This window comes from Rhinopithecus bieti, unplaced genomic scaffold (genome assembly GCF_001698545.2).
Source record: "Rhinopithecus bieti isolate Rb0 unplaced genomic scaffold, ASM169854v2 scaffold_4907, whole genome shotgun sequence".
In the NCBI taxonomy this organism is placed as follows: domain Eukaryota; kingdom Metazoa; phylum Chordata; class Mammalia; order Primates; family Cercopithecidae; genus Rhinopithecus; species Rhinopithecus bieti.
Window position 1 is genome coordinate 173,753 of NW_016804501.1, and position 11,824 is coordinate 185,576.

General features: G+C 47.9%; 1 long non-coding RNA gene across 1 annotated transcript in view; it reads right to left on the reverse strand.

The window, feature by feature from the left end:
* LOC108527501 (uncharacterized) overlaps nucleotides 1-11,084 on the reverse strand; it is a 31,696-nt gene extending 20,612 nt beyond the window's left edge. Inside the window, exon 1 of the long non-coding RNA XR_001884835.1 lies at nucleotides 11,018-11,084. This is a non-coding gene — a long non-coding RNA (uncharacterized LOC108527501). The remainder of the gene's footprint in view (nucleotides 1-11,017) is intronic.
* Between the last annotated feature and the right edge of the window lie 740 nt (nucleotides 11,085-11,824).

The window sequence follows — 11,824 nt, forward strand, 5'->3', positions numbered from 1 at the left end:
AGTAGGGGCGCCGCCCGAGCCGGGCCTCTGACGTCCCTGGTTGGAGGGCGAGTGGCTCAGGCTCGCTCCCAAGGGTCCTGGCCAGCGGAAGGAGGGGCCCAGGGACAGCTGAGGAAATGCAGTCCTGGCCCCAGCGAGGACAGCAGCCGGCTCTTCCCATGACCCGGAGGGCCCTGTCGGAAGCAGCTTGAGGACCCGGAGTTCCCAGGATTCTCCTGCCAGCCTTCGTCTCTGCCTGCCCCTCTTGCCATAGTAGAGGGAAGGGTGGTGGGAGCACATGGGTATTCATGAGGCCCCATGCCTGGAATAAACCCAGACGTCACATCGGGGTACTCATTGTGACGGCAAAACACACAAGTGAGGCTCATGAGACAGACATCACCACACAGACGCCGCCACACAGCCAGTACAGGCAAATAACCCACAAAATTAGATCAGTAGTTCACATAGAGGAACATATGAAACTGTTAACACACAGAGCAGAGGCACAGGACACATGGGGTGGCACACACAGGTCACAGAGGAAATACACAGGAATCACACCTCAGCAGCATGCATGGACCAGTGACACACAGGAGAGGATACAAAGGAGACTCACAGAGCAACACAAATAAGCAGCACACATGCAAGGGACATGTACAAGTGGACGAAGCAAGATGGGCTGATACATTCGCGAGTAACACTGCGGCATGACACAAGGTAACGTCGACAACACACCAGGAGAGCCCACAAATAAGAACACTGACACACCACACGGCGTGACCCACCAAGGTGACCAGCGAGTGCACCGTGCAGGCTTGCACAACAAACGGAAAGTAGACACAGAGGCAGCACATTCAGGTCAACCATGTTAGTCGTAGTACACCGTGAACTTAAACACGTGGAAAACACCAAAAGAAATGCAGCCAAACGGTACACATATAGATCACACATGCACACACATGCACACACACATACACCAAGTAGCACAGGGCAGCGTGTGGTGGTCAGGTAACACAGATTTAACGTACATCAGCATAAATGTAACAAACCACGTACAAAGATAATGGACACCAGTGCACAGGAAGCACTCACAGGTAATACAGTCACAGGCAGCACACACAGGCAGCACATCAAACACAAGGAAACAGCACACATATGGCACTCACAGGTGACACACAGCATTATGCATGTAGGCCATACCTATGTGTCACACATCGGCAGTCCCTAAGTCACACCCATGGGCAATTCACATGGGAACCAGACAGGTAAGGCACAGGCCACTCACACAGGCAGCACACATGTAACACATACACGGGCTTACTCTGGACCCAGGCTCAGATACAGGACTGAAGAAGGACCATATATGAGCCCAGTGTTCCTTCTAACCTGAGGGCAGATGCTCTGGGAGAAGCATGTTTGGAAACTGGGGCATGGGGTAGAGAAGGTTAATCCATTTGGCTTTAGTGCTTGGTCCTAAGGGAGGGAGGAGGGCTTTGTCGAGCTGGTGTGACCCCTCCTTTATACAGCATGTCACAATCTAAATCATCATCCTTCGATCTTCCACAGTGAAGAACACCATGATGTTTAAATAAAATAACCCTCCTGAGTCGATTTCTTCTCCAGCTTCACGGGTGCAGTAAATACCTTGTAGTGAAGCCTTTATCTCTTAGATAAAAAAAGAGCTTATGCAGACGTTCCCCCTTGACTTGCTTCATAAATCTTCCCAGTTACATCCTGCTGCCAAGTCCTCAACCTCCCTCCCATTACTGGAAGTGGGGCTTAATTGGGATGTCATAACTGCTGAGCTGTGATGTAGAGAAATCCTGAGATGGGATGCCTTAGGCATCTCCAGGAATCAGGATGGAGCTGGTGTTACAGGAGGGAGCACTTGTTTACCACATCCATTCTGAAGAACTCAAAGAAAAGACGAAGCCCAGGAATCTCGCAAGGCTGTTCATGAAAAGGTGGATGGAAAATGATGTTGCACCTTGACTTTCTATCTTGGGAGTCTTTTCTGTCCTTCACCTTTAAAGTGACTTGGGGATGTTCTCCCTGCTGCGGGTCCACACTTGTGAAGCTGTGGATAATTCATCAAGGTGGGGCTGTAGAAGAAGCTGTCCCTGGTTGGTGGTGTCTTCTGCCAGGACCCTGAGGGGAACACCCAACCAGAATGGGCGAGGACACAAAGAGACCACGCTAAGCCAAGCTCTCTCCTCCTCTTTCCTTTACACTACGTGCACAGGGTGTCAGAACAAGAGGAAAGACTCAAAGTTCTGAGTGAAAATCATTACATTTCAAAGTGTTTCAATTTTCTGATGCTTTTCAAGGGCCAGAGTCCAGTCTGCAACTTGGACTCGAAGAACCATGATCTGTCCCTGGCAGAGACCACAGCCCGTGGTGCAGCACAGCCTTGGACTCTATCTAGTTCCTTAGGAAGTGAAAGACACTTCTGCAATCTTCCCTGACTGTAACGTTGCAGCCATGATAGGACTGGCACCCCTCTTGCTTTGCATCCAGGCTTCAGATGCTTCCAAGGCTGCCCACTATAGGATGACTTGGGAGCTAGCCTATCCCGTTACAGTGTCTCTCTCCCAGAATGTTAACTGTCCCTAACGCTTTCAGTGGAGCAGAGAACTGAGAAAGGAGATTCACCATGAGTTAGAAACGCAGTAAGAACCTCAAAAGACATCAAAGTCTAATTTCAGCTTCCAAGAACAAAATGGGTTTCATGGAACAGCATTGCAATTACCTTGCATTATAAACACCCAAACCCTTTTAGCACCATCTCCACCTTCTCATTTCTTATGCATGATCTTAGAGCAGAGTGATACCTTAGTTTTAATTAAAAGCTCATAATGCACAAATATATTTAGAAGGGAAAAGGACTCAGATCCCCTTTAAGGATAATTATATGCTTATTAAAGCCCATTTCCTACACCCCGCTGTGTGTTTAACTTGGCCCATGTGCTCCACATGGACCTTACTGGAGCTTTGCTGCTAGTTGCAGGTGTTGAAGTCCAGCAGTGAGCACCCTCCTGGTCAGGTGACCAAGAATATGGACCCCATCCACATCCCCAAGCCCACTACAGGCTGAAGGGGTGTCTACATGCCCCCCTGCTTCAGCCTTGAGGGCTAGTGAGGAAGGAAGTATGGGATGGCATCTCCCAGTCTGCACACCAAGGCATCCCTTTGCCCTAGAATCTCTGGAATGTTGGATGATCTCTCTGAGTCACTCGAGCCCCAAGAGGAGATACAACATGGTATGTAAAGAAACTAGAGTTGGGTAGGGCCAGAGCCAGATCATGAGAACCTGTAGGCTACTGCATCTGTCAGGACCATTTCTGTCAGAGCAACATCTGAGTAGTAGTTGGGCAACATTTTCCCAGTGAAGGAGTGGCCAGCCCATTCTATTTTTGGTTGAATGGCCAGACCATTCTATTTTTCATTCATTCAACATGTATTTTCTGATGTGCTGGGTTGTGTTATTGGTTTTGAAGACAGAAGCCGCAGCGACACAGACTCATCCCCTGCCCTCAAATTCACAGTCTAGAGAAGGATACAGAAGACGAATACCTACTCTAAAAACAGAATTACCAACTATAATAGATGTCAGGATGGAAAATTACAGGGAGTTTTGGGAACATATAACGAGGCTTAAGGAGCTAACATTTGAAGGAAATGCAATTGAAGGATATGGCATTCCAGGGAGTGGGACCAACAGGTACAAAGGCCCAAAGTAGGAGGATGCAAACCCTTTAGGTACAAAAGTTGTTGTCATAGCAAGAGCTGACACTGACAGGAGGCTCACTGTGTCTATAATTACTTTCCACTGCTTTAAATTAATCTCCCCATTTAATCCTCAGTCTAGCCTCAGGAGTAAAGACACCTTAATGAACCTAGTACAATCACGATTCCCATACTGTAGAGGAGGATATTGAGGCAGGCACAGATAAGTAACTTGCCTACGGTTATACAGCTCATGAGCAGCAGTGCCAGAATTTGAACTAGGCCATCTGGCTCCATGCTGAACTTCTTTAAGATCCCTCCAAGTGATCTGAACCCCAAGAGGAGATGCAGCATGGTTTGCAAAGAAACTAGAGTTGGATAGGGCCAGAGCCAGATCATGAGAACCTGTAGACCATCGCATCTGTCAGGATCCTTTCTGTCGTAAGCAACAGCAAACCAAAACCAACCCAGCATAAATAAGAAGAGACGTTAATGGTACAGTTACCTGGAAAGTGTGGTGACTTCAGGCCTGGCTTGATCCAAGTGCCCAGGTGACATCACCAGAGTCCAGTCTCTGCTCTCCTTCTCTGTGCTAGCTTTATTCTCAGAGCAGCTCTCTCCAGTAACTCCAACCTTAACATCCCCAGTTTATGATTCAAAATCTCAAGAAAGGTCCACCACCTTTCCTCAACCATTGAAGCAGAAGACCAGGGTTTCTTCTGTTTGGATGGCAGAGTCCTTGCTTGAATTGCATGCTCGTTCCTGAACCCATCACCATAGCCCAAATGGAAGCTCTGATTGATCCAGGCTAGGATGCACGACCCATTCCCTGGAGCCCAGAGCAAAGTCACATCTGGAGTCCTGGACTGGGGGAGAGAATCTGGCAGGGAATGTAGACCCAGATATGGAAGAATAATGTGAAGACTGAATGTCCAACAAACAAATGTCACTCTTCAGGCCCATCCAGGACTTCAGCTGTTGAGGACCCAGCACCAAGAAGAGGGTATCTTCCAGGTTCTCTGTCAACCGAGACCATGGCTTTGAAGAGGAAAGAGGAAAGAAGGATGGCCCAAGGGAGGCAGCAGCTCTAGAAGCAGGAGAGCTGTAGACTGCCCCCAGAATTCACCCATACCCCACCCACCTTGCACCCAGGCCTGGGTGGGACAGAAACCCACAGAGCCCAATAAGAAGGGGACTTTAAACTAGTGGCTCTCCAAGAGGCTGCCCACTGGAATAATCTGGGAAGCTTTGCAATGACTGGATCCTGGCTGGCCTCATTTTCACAGATCCTGATGTAACTGGGCTGGGACACAGTTTGGAAATCAGGATTGTTAAATCTCTCCAGGTGACTCTTAGGTGCAGCCAAGACTATAATCTACAGCCTGAGTCATTCTCTATATGCACCAACAGTGTCTACTCCTCAAACGCCACCCAGGGATATCACTCTATTTTAATTCATCTCATTTCTATCCATTTGTTAAAAAAAAATTAGTAGTTCACCCACTTAACTGTCTATTGTTAATTTTTCAAATCCTCCCTGGGGCTCCTTCATAGTAACTAGGAGAAACCAGTATCTGACCTGGGAGCTCCTTTTTCTCTTTGCTGTGCTGATTTGCTCAAGATGTTTCAGGTGATAGTGAGGCTGTGGTTGGTGTGAGGTCAGTCTTCACCTTTCCAAGTCTTGCCAGGAGAGGAAATGACTGGGAGAGAAGATGATTAATACCCTCCCAGGCAACCCTGAGTGGGGCTTGTGGAGAGGCCCTCAGTGCATTTGGCATAACTGAGCTGTCTCCTCCTCTTCCTTCCATCCATCTGTCCATCCACCCATCAATTTGCAAGAACCAGATGATGATGGACATTTCTCCAGAGGTCTGTGAGGGAGGGAGATGATGGGCCAGAAACCAGATGCATCAAACCCATGCCTTCCCAGAGAAAAGATGGAATTGAGTGACAACCCAACCCGCAGAGAAACTTACACATCATACGCCCCATCACGAGTTACCTAGTCATGACCACCCGCACTGACTGGGGGCCTACCCTAAGTAGGTCCTCCTCTGAGTAGAGTTGGTCCTATGTATCTGCAGGTTCTCCATCTACAGATTCAGCCAACCTCAGATACAAAATGTGGTTAGGCCTATGATGGTTGCATCTGTACTTCATGTGCACAGACTTCCTTTTCCTTGCCATTACTCCCTAAACAATAAAGTATAACAACTTTTCTTTCTTTTAAGAGACAGGATCTCACTATATTGCTCAGGCTGGTCTCAAACTTCTGGTCTCCAGTAATCTTCCTACCCCAGCTTCCTGAACAGCTGGGATTACAGGCATGAGCCACTGCATACAGCCAGTATAACAACTATTTACATAGCGTTTACATTGTCTTAGGCATTACAAGTAATCTAGAGATGATTTAAAGTAGAGATGGTCCCTGGCTTACAATGGTTCAACTTATGATTTTTTGACGTTACGATGGGTTTATTGGGATATAACCCCATGGTAAACAGACAAGCACACGGACTTACGATAGTTTCACTTATAATTGTTCAACTTTACCACGGGTTTATCAGGGTATTATTAACTGCAGTTTTGACTAAATGAAATTTTCTACTTACAATGGGTTTATTAGGACATAGCCCCATCATAAGTTGAAGAGCATCTGTATATGGGAGGATATACGTACATTGTCTGCAAATACTACACCATTTATATAAGGGACTTGAGCATCTGCAGATTTTTATGTCCACAGGGAGTCCTGGAACCAATCCCCTGCAGATTCCAAGGGACAACTGTACTCTCCCACAAAATCGAGCAGCACAAGATCAGGGGCTATGTCTGTCCTGAATCACCATAGAGGCCCCATCACCCGAATGAGCGTGGCCCAGAGCAGTTGACCAAAACAGACCCAATGAATGAGTGAATAAGTGACTGAACCTATAAAATTGGAAGATAGGAAAAACATTTAACACAGTGCTGGCTAAGCTGTGGGCAGACGGGCATTGCCACTCCCTACTGTGCAGTGCTCACTGGTCTCTTCTTTCCGGAGTGTCAATGACAGTTTGCAACAGATATGACAAAGATTCTTTGGCCCACTGATCCAGTTTCCATCCACAATACCTGATGTATGCAGATAGAAACATTTTTTTTAATCTACAACAGGAAACCATTTGGGAAAGCCTCCATTTTCAGCAACAGGGTATTGAATGAATAAAAACTCAGAAGTCATAGGAGAAGATGCTCTGATCCACCCATTAGATTTACTCTCTGCAATGAGGTGCCTACAGCCATTTATTATTTAAAAACACCCTGGGTAATTCTGACTTTCACCTGAGGAAATCTTCATTGTCAAAGGAGGATGTTTAATGACTTGAAGACAAAGTCACGTATTATTGAACAAAAACACAGGCTACAGCAAAGTGTGCATAAAGTGAGCCAAGTTTCATTCAAAAAACTTCACTCAAATATATTGTGTCACACACATACATGTTCACAACGATGATCTGAAAATCCCTGCGCCAAAATATCTCCAGTGGTTGCCTCCTAGTGATATAGATGATTTTTTCTTCTTTTTGGCATATAGAGACTACATTTTTCTACAGTAAATATGTAACTTGTAATAAAATGTTATTTTTAAAAATAGCAGATGACCTTTCAAATAGTGACTGGCAACAGGATACCAGGGACTACACAGACCAACTGGGAAAAGACCAGAACCCAAAAGCTTGAGGTTATACCCCAATTACAACCATGGCAACTGATGAGAATTGGAAGAAAATTTAAAGAAATAAATGTAGTAGAAGTATGATGTTCATAAGCTGGTTATGAAATTGCTTAAGCACCTACTTTTTTAAATTAAAAATAATAAATTGTGCTATCAGCATAAAGTTAAAACTTGATTCAATTAAAAAAAAAATGTGTGGGAGTGTTTGGCTCGGACAGCAGCAGAAATCTTTAAGCCAGGAAGACTGAACAGGCACAAGCAGAGAAGCCTGAGGATGCATCACAGAAGCCAGGCGAGGCCCAGGCCAGCTGACTGCAGGGCACTGAGTAATGAGGAAAGGACACTGACAACTACGGGCCCCAACCAAAGAGAAGCCGGGGTGACAGTTCCCCCAGGCCCAGCCCTCCAGCCCAGGACTGCAGCTTCCCCATCAGTGTTTACAGCAAGAGCCTGTGCAGGAGCCAAAGGGAGGAACAGAAGGAGGTGCGGGAGAGGAAGCTCTTCCGACTGCGGGCAGATGCGCTGTCTTGAAGAGTGCTTAGCATCTTCAAGTACAATTAGGGTTCCTGGGCTGCAGCCTCCAGTTTCTAACCTAGCATCGGGAAGGGATAAATGAAGCTGATCTTAAGCGAGCAACCTGATAACCCACCTGCCAGATTAGGAACAGCGGGAATCGACTGCTAATGCACCTGCTGGTGCATGCTGGGCCTTTAGTATGTAACCCCACTGACACCCCAGCTTCCTGTCTTACGGGTACAAGAAGACTGCTGTGAAGTGAAGCTTACAGGGGCAGCCAGGTGAGGAGAAGTAATATATTACCTGTCACTTGCAACTGAAGAGTAATGGGGCGGCCTCCAGGACTCAGTCGTTGCAGAGCCCTCACTCCCCACCAGGCACGTCTACGTCAGAATCCTCTTTGCTGATTGCTTTTTTCTGGATACTGCCCTTGCAGGCAGGGCTGGACAGAACATGTCCTGGGTAGGACGGATGAGGACGCCTGGGCTGGGACTGCAGAAAGCAGGTGAGTTCTAAGCCCCTGCTGCTCCAGGTGTGGCACTGGGACATGCAGCACAGGATCCCCTGGGAGCCTGTCAGAAATGCAGAGTCCCAGGCCTAGCAGTCAGCATCAGGTGGGTCATGAGCACCCTGCTCTGAGGAGCACAAGGCTGAGACACAGCCAGGAGGGAAGCTGCTTTCTCTAGTCAGCACCACACAGTGGGTCAGGAAATGCACATGCTATCGCCATGTTGGTTAAGGTGAGATCAGCTGTGAGCCACTGAAAACCACCAACACAGGAGCTTAAACAAGACAGGAGTTTCCTTCTCTCTCATGAAACAGTATAGAGAAATACAGTCCCAAGCTGGTGTCATTGTTCACCTTCACCAAGGAGGGGGACTCCTCCATCTTGCTTCCCACGCGTCCTCAATATTTGATCCTCCTCATGTTCCAAGATGGCTGCTTGAGCTCCAGCCTCTGCACTGCACTCCACCAGTCTGACAGGGAGGCCACCATCCTTATCTGACTCTACTCTCCCACCTTCTCCAGTCACCTCCACACTTGGGTGCAGCTTCACGCAAAGCCCGGTAGCCATGGCCGGCATCCTGGGACGAGCCCTGGGAAAGCCTAAGTAATTCTCCCGTGGAGCCCGGCAGGAGGATCTGTGTGCCCTGTGTCCCCAACCCCACATGGAAAGAGCCTGGGCGGCATCCATCTACAGGACCCACCAGGGAGGAAAGAGAAAGTCACTTCACTTAGGAAACGTCTCTCAAAACCCAGGAGATCTGCAGGACAGGGAGTGGAACGGAGGGAAGGTGCTGTTTACAACCTCCCTGACAATCACAGCTTGTTAACCTAATAGAAGCAGAGGAATTGCCTGCATATTCAATTATGTGAGCAGGCTGGCCAGGAGTCAGGCCATTATCTCACTCATCTGGATGGACTCCATGACGCCATTGCTCTTTCTTGATTAAATCTTCTCTAACGATGTCTGTCCAGGGAGGGAGAGAATAATTGCATCTGCTGGAGGAGATGTGAGGGTGGCAGGTGGTGTCCCCAAGGACCAGCACCTCGGAGCCTCTCCCCCAGCCCTGGGGCCTTGAGTTGGTTTCACCCCTAACCTCTGCCCTTGACCACTGTGAGGAGCATTGTTCCTGCTAATGGTCACTCCAGCCTGTGGCTCCTCTTTGATTCTGTCTTCTTCATTGTCTCAGAAACATTTTACACAGCTGACTAGTTCTTCCACCTTGCAAATGAACTATCCATTGTTTTCTCTGGTACTGCATTCTCAATTTTCCTCCTGCCTCTGTGACTTTTTATCTGTCTCCATTATTGTCTTGTCTCCGCCTCATGACACCTAAACGCAGATATTCCCCAAGGCTCGATTATCAGCCACCCTCTCTTTGGAAACTCTCACTTGGAACTCCATCTCCCCAATTTGAAAAATTTCCTTCCCTGCATCTCCAGTTCGACTCTCTCCCCACACTCTGCCTCCTCTGAAGCCCTGCTGTGTGGCATGAGCATCCAGTCACCCGACACTCCAACACCCAGGTCCACATCGCCTCATGATCCACAACGAAGGTTTAGGAGTGTCTTGGATCTGACCACTGGGAGAATTGACCACCCAGCACCAGCAGCCCCCTTAACTTCTGCAGCACAGACGTGGACTCTTGACCGATGAGAGGCTGTGGAACAAACAACTAGTCTGATGGTCATTGACAAATTGGATGTCATTGATGGCACTTGATGGCACCAACAGCTAGAATTCTTCAAGTCTCAACTTCCTGAAAAACAGGGCTGTCTCCTTCCACTGAGCACTGTTCTCTCATAAGAGATGGGGAAACACTGCCTAAAGGTCCACCCTAGGGACTCACAAGCATCTAAAACCCCACGTGGAGGAGGTGTGATTGAGATGGGAAGCAGACTGAAGTCTCTCGCCCTTCTTAGCTGGGTGGCCACTTAGTAAATGCAAAAGATCAGCTCCCAATACCAAGGCATCCAAGCATTTCACATGCAAAAAACAAGTATCTAAGGTTGAAATGTGTCATGCATCCCCTGGAGGTGCCCTGACCTCCACAAAGAGCCATTTGGAACATCTTGGCACAGTTAATTACTCCCTCTTACCGGGAAAGGTGACTGAGTTAATGCATGTGCCACTGAGATATGTCAGCTTTGGTAGGAGATCTCTTGCAGCTAAGAAGGAATCGTGATACAGAACTTTAGAAACCAAGCAGACCATCAAATCGGTTGTTTGTTACATGGCCTCTCACTCACTCAGGGGAGTCTACATCTGTGCATGCTAGAGAAATTAATAGGGCTGCTAGTGCTGGGTGATGGGGCATACATTTCCCCAATGGTTAGTATTGATGGCTATGGCCTCTTTCCAAAGGAATAAGCTCTCAGAATGACACACAGTGGCTGAAGCCATTTTTAGCAGGTGGAGGCCATATACCACAGTCACAGAGATTTGTTTCCTTAGACCTTAACAATCATTTGCTCATTCTGGTGGTCAATCCTTCACTGAGGGCAAAGATAAAATGGTTTCCAGGAGGACGGACACAAACCCTGTCTCCCATGCCCATCAGTGCTGCCTACCTGCTCATTGACAGGATTTGAGGAGAGTCCAAAGGTTCCACTTGTCGCAGAAGATGAAAACGCAGAATCTCAGAGCGCCCAGTTCCATTTCTCTAAAGAGTACAGGATGTTGTCAGGATACACTGATCCTTCCAAGCACTATTTAGTGTGAAGAAATCTCCTAGGGCTTATTCTAGCAGAGTCTTTAGCATGCATGGGAATCACCCAGAGGGTCTGTTAAAACATAGATTACTGGGTTCTACCCCCAGAGTGTCTGAGTAGGTCTGGGAAGCAGGACTGACAATTTGTATTTCTACCAAGCTTCCAGGTGATGCTGATGCTGCTGGCCCAGGAACCCCACTTTGAGAACCACTGGATTTAGTGGGAAAGGAGCAATATTGCCAGATGGCACAGGATCCAGTGCTATGCTCCTCCTAAAGAACTATTATCCGAAAAGCAGGCCCTGTAGGGCTGGCTGCTGACCTGAGGGATTTGTGAGAGGCCACCCAGGGTTCTTGGGAGATGTGGCCCCAGTTAACCTGGAGTCAGAGGTGGCTCTGGCAAGCATCCCTCTCCCACCTGCCCTTTGCACAGGCCCACACTCAGGGTCTTAGCAGTTGGAAGCATGTGGTGAGAGTCACTAAGTCATCATCGGCTTTCCTTAGGGTTGTGTGGCAAAATCCCCACATGTCAGTTCGAGGCCACGCCCTGCAAGTCAGTTCCTCAGAGAAGCCCTCCCTCTGACACAGTCAGAGGATGAAAAAGAAGCTAACAAAATGTAGAAGCTGGCAGTGGAGTAGAGGGCATGGGCAGGGGAACAAACCCTTC